Source organism: Gossypium hirsutum, chromosome A12 (assembly GCF_007990345.1).
Source record: "Gossypium hirsutum isolate 1008001.06 chromosome A12, Gossypium_hirsutum_v2.1, whole genome shotgun sequence".
NCBI lineage: Eukaryota > Viridiplantae > Streptophyta > Magnoliopsida > Malvales > Malvaceae > Gossypium > Gossypium hirsutum.
The window spans coordinates 35,952,489-35,963,928 of NC_053435.1; the positions used below are offsets into that span (position 1 = coordinate 35,952,489).

At 37.7% G+C, this 11,440-nt stretch overlaps 1 non-coding gene across 1 annotated transcript; it reads left to right on the top strand.

Moving 5' to 3' along the window:
* Positions 1–10,178: 10,178 nt before the first annotated feature.
* Positions 10,179–10,285, top strand: LOC121211739 (small nucleolar RNA R71). The gene has a single exon (XR_005906957.1). It is a non-coding gene; the product is annotated as a small nucleolar RNA R71 (small nucleolar RNA).
* Positions 10,286–11,440: the final 1,155 nt, after the last annotated feature.

The following is an 11,440-nucleotide window of genomic DNA, read 5'->3' on the forward strand; positions in this document are numbered from 1 at the left end:
ATTTATCCATTATAACCGAATTGTAACACCCCAAACCCAGCCCAAACGTTATGGCCGGATCTGACGTGTCACATTGAAGTTTTTAAGAAAACCAATGCCTCTTTCAATGTCCTTCTTAGTGTTTTAAAAGATAGTCTTTGCTAAGTTAATAAAGTGAATGGAAGCTGTGCACCAGGTAGGTATCCGAAACAGAGGAGGTGAGCCATGAAGGCTGCTTAGGTACCAATGCTCTTAATTGGATCCAATCCTAGACATGCCCACAACCATTGCCACACTTTGGTGCTAGGTTAGGTTTTAAGAAAAACGAGTTGGAATTCATTTAAGTAGATATTTTTGATAAATCGATTAATTGTATCGTTGTGTTTATTTTGAAAATAATTATCATTTTGGAAATGCGCCCTAGGTCTAACTCATATTGTTATCAGAAAAATATAGGGTATAAAATAAAATAATCCCAGAAAAATAATTAAAATGGCCTTATTACAACCCAAAACCAAATAATAATATTAATAAGATAAAACTTATAAAGAAATAAATCGGCTACTTATTGCAATTTAAAGAACAAGAAACAATAGTGTGGCCATCTCCGAGTCCCTCGCAGCTCCAAACCATCTAAGCTTAGGGATTACCTGCACAGTTAGAAACGGGGTGAGTTTACGAAAACTCAGTGTGTAATCCCAATAACAAACAAACAGTGAAAACACAGTGTCAGTACAATCTGGGCCAAAGCCCTATTTAGTCTTGGCATATACTGGGCCGAAGCCTTTCGTTTAACAGTTACTGGGCCGAAGCCTTTTCATAAATCATATCACTGGGCCGAAGCCTTATCATAAATCATATCACTGGGCCGAAGCCTTATCATAAATCATATCACTGGGCCGAAGCCTTACAGTAAACAGTATGGCCCTTAGGCCCATTTCAATATCACATGTAATGTCAATGGATGTATGCAAGCCCATTTGGGGAGACTACTCGACCCACCATCCGCTACTCTCCACCCGTACCAACCAACACACCATGTGGGGAATAACTCAACCCACCCAACCAAACTCTCCACTGGCAGCATAGCTGCTTTATCATATAACTGGAGGCCTAGCCTCTTTTAATAACTGGGGCAAAGCCCTTTCTGATAAACTGGGGCAAAGCCCTTTTCGGTAAACTAGGGCAGAGCCCTTTTAGCACTTCCTCCATCAATATAACTCATATCCCATGCAATATGTCATGTATGTAGAATGTCATGCCCATATTTGAATCAAATAATCACAGTTAAGTCATTCATATCACTAACATATATTCACAATCAAATCCGTCAACCACACAGTCCAAGTCAGTCACTTGCCCACAAGGGCAAAACAATCATTTTTCATATTATAAGGGTATTTTCGTAATTTTACCAAAAATCAGGGTTTTCCATGTTCATTACAATTTTCAACATTCCAAGTGTTTAAACAATGATCTTTAACCCACTTATCAAATTCGGGCTTTTGGGCCCAAAACCCCCTAATGGGCCCTACGAATACTGATTTAGCCCACTAAGCCTACTTAACCCAAATTTTACAACAATACTAACCGTGTTAACATGTAACTTTTCCAAATTCCATTTTCTATAAATTTTACCCAAATGGGCCCAAAAGCCCATTTGGCCCAATTCCTGCCCATTGAGGCCCAACTTACCATCGTGCACAAAATTAGGTTCTTACCCGTTCCATCGATCCAAACACCGATCTTATCGTATTTATCGCATCTATACCCAAACGCAACATTATAAGTTCCCGAAATACCGGTATTTTAGCATTTCGGCTTCTCAGCAAATATTAATCTAAGCTATTACGAGGGTTAGTACACACCTGTTACGGGTTGAAGTTGAAACGTTTCCAAAATCAATCGCCTACGATAACCACCACCTGTCACTCAAACTTAACTAATCCAATATCAATATATGTAAATCCTAAGCACATCAGTCATACGAAACATAAGGGCATATTCGTCATTTTACCATACAAGGGTATTACGGTCACTTTACCCTATAGGGGCTTTACGGTCTTTTTACCTATTAGGGGTATTTTAGTCATTTCATCCTACAAGGGTGTTTTGGTAAATCTACAAACCAAGGGTATTTCAGTAATTTTGTAAACCAATGGTATTTCTATAATTTTTAGAAAGTCAAGGGTATTTCTGTAATTTTGTAAATCAGGGGTATTTTGGTAATTTTACAAATTAGGGGTATTTTGGTAATTTTACAAACTAAGGGTATTTTGGTAATTCTATCCTACAGGGGTATTTCAGTAATTTCACAATCAAGGGTAAAACGGTAATTTTGTAAACTGAGGGTAAAATGGTAATTTTGTAAATCGAGGGTAAAATAGTAATTCTGTAAATCAAGGGTAAAATAGTAATTCTATAAATCGAGGGTAAAACGGTAATTCTATAAATCGAGGGTAAAATGGTAATTATGTAAGTCGGGGGTACTTTGGTTATTTTACAAGTCGAGGGTATTTCAATAATTGGTAAACTAAAGTATTCTAAACATGGATAACAATACTAATGGCCCTAAAGCCCATTTTCGGCCCAAATGGGCCCACACGCTCGTTTGGCCCTTTTAGCCCAAATCTAGCCACAAATATTAGATTCACCTAGCCTAACCCAATATTTACTACACAATCAAACAACTTATCCAATTGGGCCCGTAGGCTCATTAGGCCCACATGACCCCTTTCGGCCCATCGCGGCCCGAAGTAGCCATCCTACAGCTAGAGTAGTAAGAAATACACACCTGATAGGAGACTGGAGTTAATCCATGCTCCGAGCACTCTTAGCCGACGCCTAACCCAAACGAGCACACCATACAGCGAAAGGGATCAGCCAAGAAAGGTACCTCTACTCTGTTCATGGTTCTCTCTATTTAAAGCCAGCTTCGCATCCACTCTTATGTTAGCTTCTCGATGTGGGATCCCTCCAACATTAGAGTTTAAATTCAACACCAACTCTTGCCGCCCCCTATTAGCAAAATAAATGCTCCTTGCTTGCCATGAGATTTGAACCCTTGCCTCCCCTCAGATGCTCCACATGCTACTTGCCACTAAGCCACAAGGCTTTTTGTGTCATATTTTATCCCTAATTAATTATAAGGTCTAAAGGCCAAAGTCCAGGTTCCCCTTAAAAAAAAACCAAAATAAATTGCAAGAGCCAAGGCTTGAACCCAGGCTCCCATACAACCTTAATGACGCCACAACTACTAGACTACAAGCTTCCTTGTGTCATTTATTTAACACAATAATTTAAAAACCCTCATCCAAGCATCCAGGTTTTTTTTCACTTAATACCAAAATTTTTGCTAAAGCCCAAGTTTGAACCCAAGATTTCTCTAACACTTCTCAGGGCCATTAACCACCAAAGCAGACATTTAATTGTGTTATTTCATTGCATAATTAAATACCTATATACAACCTCCTTACGGACCCGCACTTAAGGCCCAATACTTCTAGGCCCAAATTCGAGGTGTTACACGAATGCACATTTTGTCACCAATTCAAAAAAATCCACATATGGGTTATAATAAGAGCTTGACTACTAACTCAATTTTCATAAAATTTAATAGAAATAACATAAAATCCTACCTTAATTAACCCTTAAGATGGCCGAATGCCCTTGACATTTTCCTTCTTTCACTTATGTTTTCGGCAATGAGGATGGAAGAGAAACATTGAATTTCCTTATTTTTATCACTCCCCACTTAATATATTATAACTTATTTAATATTATAACATATTTCAATTATATAATCTATTATTATAAAAAGCATATAATTATTGTATACCAACCCCATTACCGTGCCCTTAATTTTAAAAGGTAAAATAGACATGCAAATCCACCATTTTAGAAATTCAACAAATTAATCCCTTGGACATTTACCTACCACATTTTCAAAGTTCTCAAACAAGTCCTTTTTAGGTAATTTCACGTCCAAAAGACAAAACTAAAAATACTAAATTTTCAAACATATCAATTCACAAAAATAAAAACATAGAAAATAATATATATATTTAAAAATTTTCTGACTCAGTTTTGTGGCTCCAAAACCACTTTTTCGATTAGGGTCAAATTAGGTCTGTCACAGCCTGGACTGGTAATCCCGTCGTAAGATGTGAGGTTCACAGGAGTGCATACCTGGAATGATCATTCTTATGAATTGATGGTTAATGGATAATCCATCGAGATTTCCTAGAAACTCAACGGGATTAACATGAGATATATTTACAAGTGAAAGGATGAATGATAGGCTCTTCTAAGACAAATTTACATTGTGCATTGTCATTAGACTAATTTGGTGATTGAGTGTATGTGATAGGGAATTATCCTATACTTGGAATGTATGACTAAGTGTGCCCATGAGAAATAATAACTTTTATATTTAGCTCCATTGTGAAACATGAGTAAGGGATCCATGAAATGGTAAGTTCATGATAGTTGGAAATGATCTCATGATAGTGATCATTATATTGTACCAAAATAGATTTGGACAGCAGCATTAGTCTGACTTTGGAAATTTACTAAAAATAGTTGAAATTGAGTTGAAGCTTAATAAAATATGAAATTAAAGCTTAATGAGTCTAGTTTCAGATAAAGGGAACGTTGAAAGAAAAAGTATTTTGTATCATGAGGTATTTGACTTCTTATGAGACAGAGGCGGAGTGATTCCAGACTCCCCTGTCTCACGTTTGGAAAATCACTATAAATTTTACAAAAATAATTATGAGTTAAAATTCATATGAATGAAATCCTTAATGAGTCTACTTTTAGGAAAAAGAGACAAGAACATTATCTGAGTCTCGTACTATGAGATAAATAAATTTTAGTGACAAAAGGTCAAAGCTACAAAATAGCGAAATAGGGGAGAATTTGAATAATAAACTATACTTATTGGATAGACAATTTTTTTAAAATTTTATGATAAGAAAAGATATGAGTCTAGTTTCTGGGAAAATTAACAGATCTTAATTTGGAGTTTCGTAGCTTCAGATATTAATAATTTAATTACTGTGACTCGGGAAAATAGCTTAGCTGAAATTTGAATAAATAGAAAGAATATGAAAATAGCATGTTATCGCATCGCTTATTATTTTCATGCGAGCTTACTAAGCGTAAAGTTTACTCCCTCCTTTCCATTTCGTTTATTTTTGTCAGGCCAGCTCGGGGTTGGAGATCGTCGGAGGCAGCATCACACTATCAACCCATTATCCTTGGAGTATTGACATGTGTATGTTAAATGTTTTCATGTGAGTGGCATGTATAGGAACTTAGTTTTTCTATGATGACTATTGTTGTGATTAGCCAAAGGTATTGGCTTATATTAATTGTTGATTATAGCCATGAGCTGTGGCTTATAGTGATTTTGGCTTGTAAGCCTATTTATTCATGATATGTGTTAATGTCTTGCGATGTAGCTAGACTAGTTTATCATGAGTAGGTGGAACTAATTCATAATTGTAACGCCCCGTGCCCGAGACCGTTGCCGGAGTCGAACACGAGGTGTTAACAGACTTATTTCATTGTAAACACAGTTCATTTAAAATTTCTAGACAAGCTGGCTAACTGCGTCACTGTCACCTTAAAAATCATATCTCGAGTTCCAAAACTTGAAAACTAGTTCCGTAAAATTTTCCTGAAACTAGACCCATAAGTCCATCTACAAATTTTTTTCTAGAATTTTTGGTCAGGCCAATTAGTACATTTTATTAGTTAAAGTCTCCCCTGTTACAGGGTTCGACTACTCTGACCTTCATGCATTACGACTTAGATATATTCTTGTACAGGGCTTCAATACTTATTCCGTTTGTTTCTAAAGAAACTAGACTCGAAAAGGAATCTGTACATATAGGGTATGACTTCTAATTGTCTCTGGTTAATTTATAGTGAATTTCCAAAGTCAGATCAGGGAATCCAGAAATCGCTCTGGTCCTGTTCCACGAAAACTTAAATATCTCTTAAAATACGACTCATATGATCGTTTCGTTTCTTCCATATGAAAGTAGATTCATCAAGGTTAGATTAAATAATTTATTCACTATTTAATTCCATTCCTACTATTTTTAGTGATTTTTCAAATTTATAGCACTGTTGTTGTCAGCATCTGCCTTTAAGGTAGACTTTACCTATTTCATAGTTTCCATGATTCAACTAGCCCTTTAGCATATATAGCACAAAATATGATAATGATTAACCATTCCAATGGCCAATCATTGCCAAGCATATCCACACCTCTCAATAACCATATACATACAAAATGATGATAACACTATGCTCAAAATATATAAGCCATTTTCGCATGGCTATCCAAATTTATACAAAACCAAAGGGTACATGACCAACAACAAAAAGGGTAGTCCTATACATGCCATTAGCAGAGTTAAACTAAAAGAGTACCAAAAGGGCTTTGATAGTGTGGACGACTTCGACTTTGAGTAATGAAACGGAATAAGAAACGGAATAAGCATTTAATGCTTAGTAAGTTTTGAGTAATGAAATCATGCACAACTGAAGTATAGCATTCATATGACTAAACGAATAATTTCATATACACATATTCTCACAATCATACCTACTTCACATTTCCAACCCTTATATTCATACATAAGGAATCAACTTGACTAAAAGCCGGAAGCTTGTTAATCGATTGAGTGAATACTATTTAGAAGGAATCAATTATTCCAATGCATAAACGAAACATACCTCATCATTGGGATTTTACGAGCGTATTAATTGAAATTATTACAGCAAGATCGCTCATTCCCAAACCCAAGTATCTTCGGGATTTAGCCGGATATAGCCACTCGCACAAGGCCTTCGGGTTTTAGCCCGGATATGGTCACTAGCATAAATGCCTTCGGGACTTAGCCCGGATATAGTCGCTAGCACAAATGCCTTCGGGTCTTAGCCCGGATATAGCAACTCGCACAAATGCCTTCGGATTTTAGTCCGGATATAGTCACTAGCATAAAAGCCTTCGGGACTTAGCCCGGATATCATTCGAATAACCATGTACATATATCAATAAATCATGACACATCCATATTTCATTTTCATTACCAAAGCTCAAACACAAGACACTTATCACACTTACTAATTTCGGCTCAATAGCCACATACAAAGAGCACGATTTTGATTGGCTTTATAACATGATCTCTATACACATTCGGCTACCCGTCATAGGTATAAACTAATCACCTCAATATATAATTCAAGTAGAATCATTATATCACCGTTTATTTGTCATACTTATATGTCATGACCTAATCGAATCATAATCTAAGTTCCATTACTCAAAAACTTACCTCGGATGTTGTCGAACGATTTCGACGGCTATTCGATCACTTTTTCCTTCCCTTTATCGGATTTAGTTCCCCTTTGCTCTTGAGCTTAATTTAACAAATAAATTGATTTAATCATTTGAACATCAAAAAGAGAAACTCAAGGTACTTAACCCATATATACATTAGACATTAGAGTCACATATATATGAAATCATGAATCAACTCAACATATTAGCCCACACTCTCTTTTAGCTGATTATCTAAGCCAAGATAAAAGCATCAATATGCTTGCCTCTAACCGAATACATGCAACACCAATCTACCTCATGTGGCCGAATATGCATGTCTATGTTGAGGCCGATTATATGCTTAATACTTCCTACAAATATGGTTACTTGTATTGACTACATACCATTTTGTTTCAAGTTCAAAACTCGGCTAATACACATATATACACTAGTAATCAAATACTAACATTTGCACTTCACCTTACTACCAATTCTCATTTACTTCCTACCATGGCCGAATGCATCAAGACACCATACCATTTCAATTTTGGTCATGGGTTAAACAAAGAACTTAATGTCTAACTCAAAAATGCTAGAAAGAAAATCCAAGAGTCATCAATCACCATCACATGTATCACTACAAAGCTTCACACTTAGCATGCAAATGACATCAACACAAGTCCACCTTAGCCGAAACTTAGCTCATCTTCATGCCTCATCACCACAACATCAAACACCAACCAAGAAGACAACACCCATGGCCGAATATCATCTCCATCTCATAGCAAAGATTTAAACCATGGGCTAGGTAGAACTCAAGCTAACAACTAAAAATATGCATGAATCTCATGGAACAACATCAACATACCTTAGTCTAGTGAACCACCATAGCTGATTTTCTCCAAGCTCTTTCCCTTCTTTTTCTTTCTTCTATTCGGCCAAGTTCAACAACATGAGAACTTTTTCTTTTTTTTTCTTCATCATTTTCCTTTTCATTATTTTATTACCATGCTCCTTATTTTATCATTTCTAACATAAAGCATTAACACAACATGTTTATGACATGTTTTACCCATCACATTTTGTCCACCCTCATTGTCATGGCCGGCCACTACTAATTAAGTGGGGAAATTGACATGCAAGCCCACCCTTTTGATTACATGCACTAATAGATCCTTATAGATTAACCTATCACATTTCAAAAGTGTCACACATAAGTCCTATTAACTAAATTCACATGCAATTAACTAAATCGAAGCTTAAAACTTTCACACATTCATATTTACATATTTTAGACAATAATTATCATATTCAAATAATTTGATGACTCGGTTTAGCGGTCCCGAAATCGCTTTCCGACTAGGGTCACTTTAGGGCTGTCACAATAATAATGAGCTAGTGATGAATGCCATTAAAATCGTGTATGTGTATGCATGTAAAGATGACAAAAAGGCTTGGAAACTAGCCTAAGTCTTGACCACACGGGTAGAGGCATGACCGTGTGTCTCCGCCGTGTGGAGGACACGGCCTCTGGCCACGGGCGTGTGCCTTGGCCGTGTGCCCTTAAACAGTTGCTGACGTCATAAACAGAGAGTCACACGGGCTGAGGACACGGGCGTGTCCCAAACCACATAGGCGTGTTACTCTCCAAAGCTAGAAAATTGTTAAGTTGGCCAAAGATTATCGAATGTTTTTAGTTTTGTCCCGAACTGCCCTAATGTATGTTTTAGGCCTCGAAGGCCTGTATAAGGGATGATATCTATGTGATTGAAAAGTTTTAATTTTGGGCAAAATTTGATGACCCGGTTTTGTATGTTTGTGAATGTTTAAGTCCGGTAATGCCTCAAACCCTATCTTGGCGTTGGATACGGGTGAAGGGTGTTACAGAAAGAGCTTCAATAAATGGTAAGTTGATATGTAATTTTTTTAATAATTTAAGGAATTTACCGAATTAGTCGTCTGTGCGGTCTTTCCTTGTCGCATTAGGGTATGGCACCTGTGGTTTGTACTCTTTACTTACCGATTGTTGTTGACTGTGGACTACCTCACCTTTACCTTTACTTACCAACATTCCTTGCCTTGGTTCTGGTTCAGGTTCAACTAACCCTTCCTCATCTTGAATGGTAATTGCATTGAGCTATTCCCTTGGGTTAGATTCAATGTTACTTAGCAGGCTACTTTGTGGTTGTTTAGAAATCAATTTGATGAGCTGGCCTATCTGAGTTTCGAGCGCTTGGATCGACGCTTGTTGATTCTTAAGTGCTGTTCCGGTATTCTGAAAGTGAGTTTCCGACACCGAGATAAACTTTGTTAGCATCTCCTCAAGGTTCGGCTTATTTTCTTGTTGGTAAGGTGGTTATTGAAAACCCGGACGATGTTGTGGCCTTTGATTCCCTTGACCACCCCACGAGAAGTTGGGATGGTTCCTTCAACCTGCATTATATGTGTTACTATATGGGTTATTTTGAGATCTAGAATTATTACCCATATATTGAACTTGTTCCTCCTTGGTGCTAGGGTTGAAGGGTTGATATTCTATGTATGCTCCTCCTCCGTTTGAATCGCACCTCATCACTGGATGTACCTGAGTAGAACCACACAAACCGTCAATCTTTTTATTTAAGAGTTTTACTTGGTTAGATAGCATAGAACCGTATCGAGGTTGAAAACACCGGCTACATTCGTCGGCTTTGTTCTTATGACTTGCCATTGATAGTTATTCAGTGACATCTCTTTAATAAATTCGTAAGCCACTTCATGTGTTTTGCTATTGATAGTCCCACCAGCAGCTGGGTCGATAAGTTACCTTGTTGAGGGAGTCACGCCATTGTAAAACGTTTGAACCTACAACCATAAAGGTAACCCATGGTGAGGGCACCTTCTCAATAGGTCCTTGTATCTCTCCCATGCATCATAGAGTGTCTTTAGACCCATCTGCATAAAAGAAGAGATATCATTCCTCAACTTAGCCGTTTTAGCCGGCGGAAAATATTTAAGTAAAAATTTTTCGGTCATTTGTTCCCAAGTAGTGATTGACCCTCATGGTAACGAGTTCAACCACTGTTTAGCTTTGTTCCTCACTGAAAAGGGAAACAACCGAAGGTGAATGGCATCATCAGAAATGCCATTGATCTTAAAAGTGTTGCAAAACCCTAAGAAATTTGCCAAATGAGCATTTGGGTCCTCATCTTGTAAACCATCAAACTAAACAAACTGTTAAAGTATGTTAAAGTATTTGCAGCAACAGCAGGCCTAACTATACTTGACTCAGTTCCTGTTAAAGTATGTAACACCCTGAATTTGGGCCTAGAAGTTTTGGGCCTTGAGCATGGGAGCGGTTGAAGGCAGCTTATAATATTCTGTTGTGCGTGAAAATTTCGTAGTTGAAGGCTTGTTTTAGTGGTTAAGTGTGCTGAGAAGTGTTGGAGAAGTCCTGGGTTCAAACCTAGACTCTAGCAAAAATTTTGGTTTAAGGTGAATCAAACCCTGTGTGTAGTAGGTAGGCCTTAAGAATATTGTTGGAGAAATTGTGACACAAAAAGCCTTGTGGCTTAGTGGCAAGTAGTGTGTGGAGCATCTGAGGGGAGGCATGGGTTCGAATCCCATGGCAAGCAAAGAGCATTTATTTTGCTAACAGGGGGCGGCAATAGTTGGTGTTGAATTTAAACTCTGATGATGGAGGGATCCCACATCAGGAAGCTAACATAAGAGTGGATGCGAAGCTGGCTTTAAATAGAGAGAATCATGAGGAGAGTAAGGTACCTTTCTTGGCTGATCCCTTTCGCTTTATGGCGTGCTCGTTTGGGTTGGGCATCGGCTAAGAGTGCTCGGAGCGTGGATTAACTCCAGTCTCCAATCAGGTGTGTATTTCTCACTACTCTAGTTGTAGGATGGCTACTTCAGGCCGCGATGGGACAAAAGGGGTAGGCCCAATGGGCCTACGGGCCCAATTGGGTAAGTTGTTTGATTGTGTAGTAAATATTGGACTAGGCTAAGTGAATTTCATATCTGTGGCTAGATTTGGGCTAAAAGGGCCACACGAGTGTGTGGGCCCATTTGGGCCGAGAATAGGCTTTAGGGCCATTCGTATTGTTATCCCTGTTTATAATACTTTAGTTTACC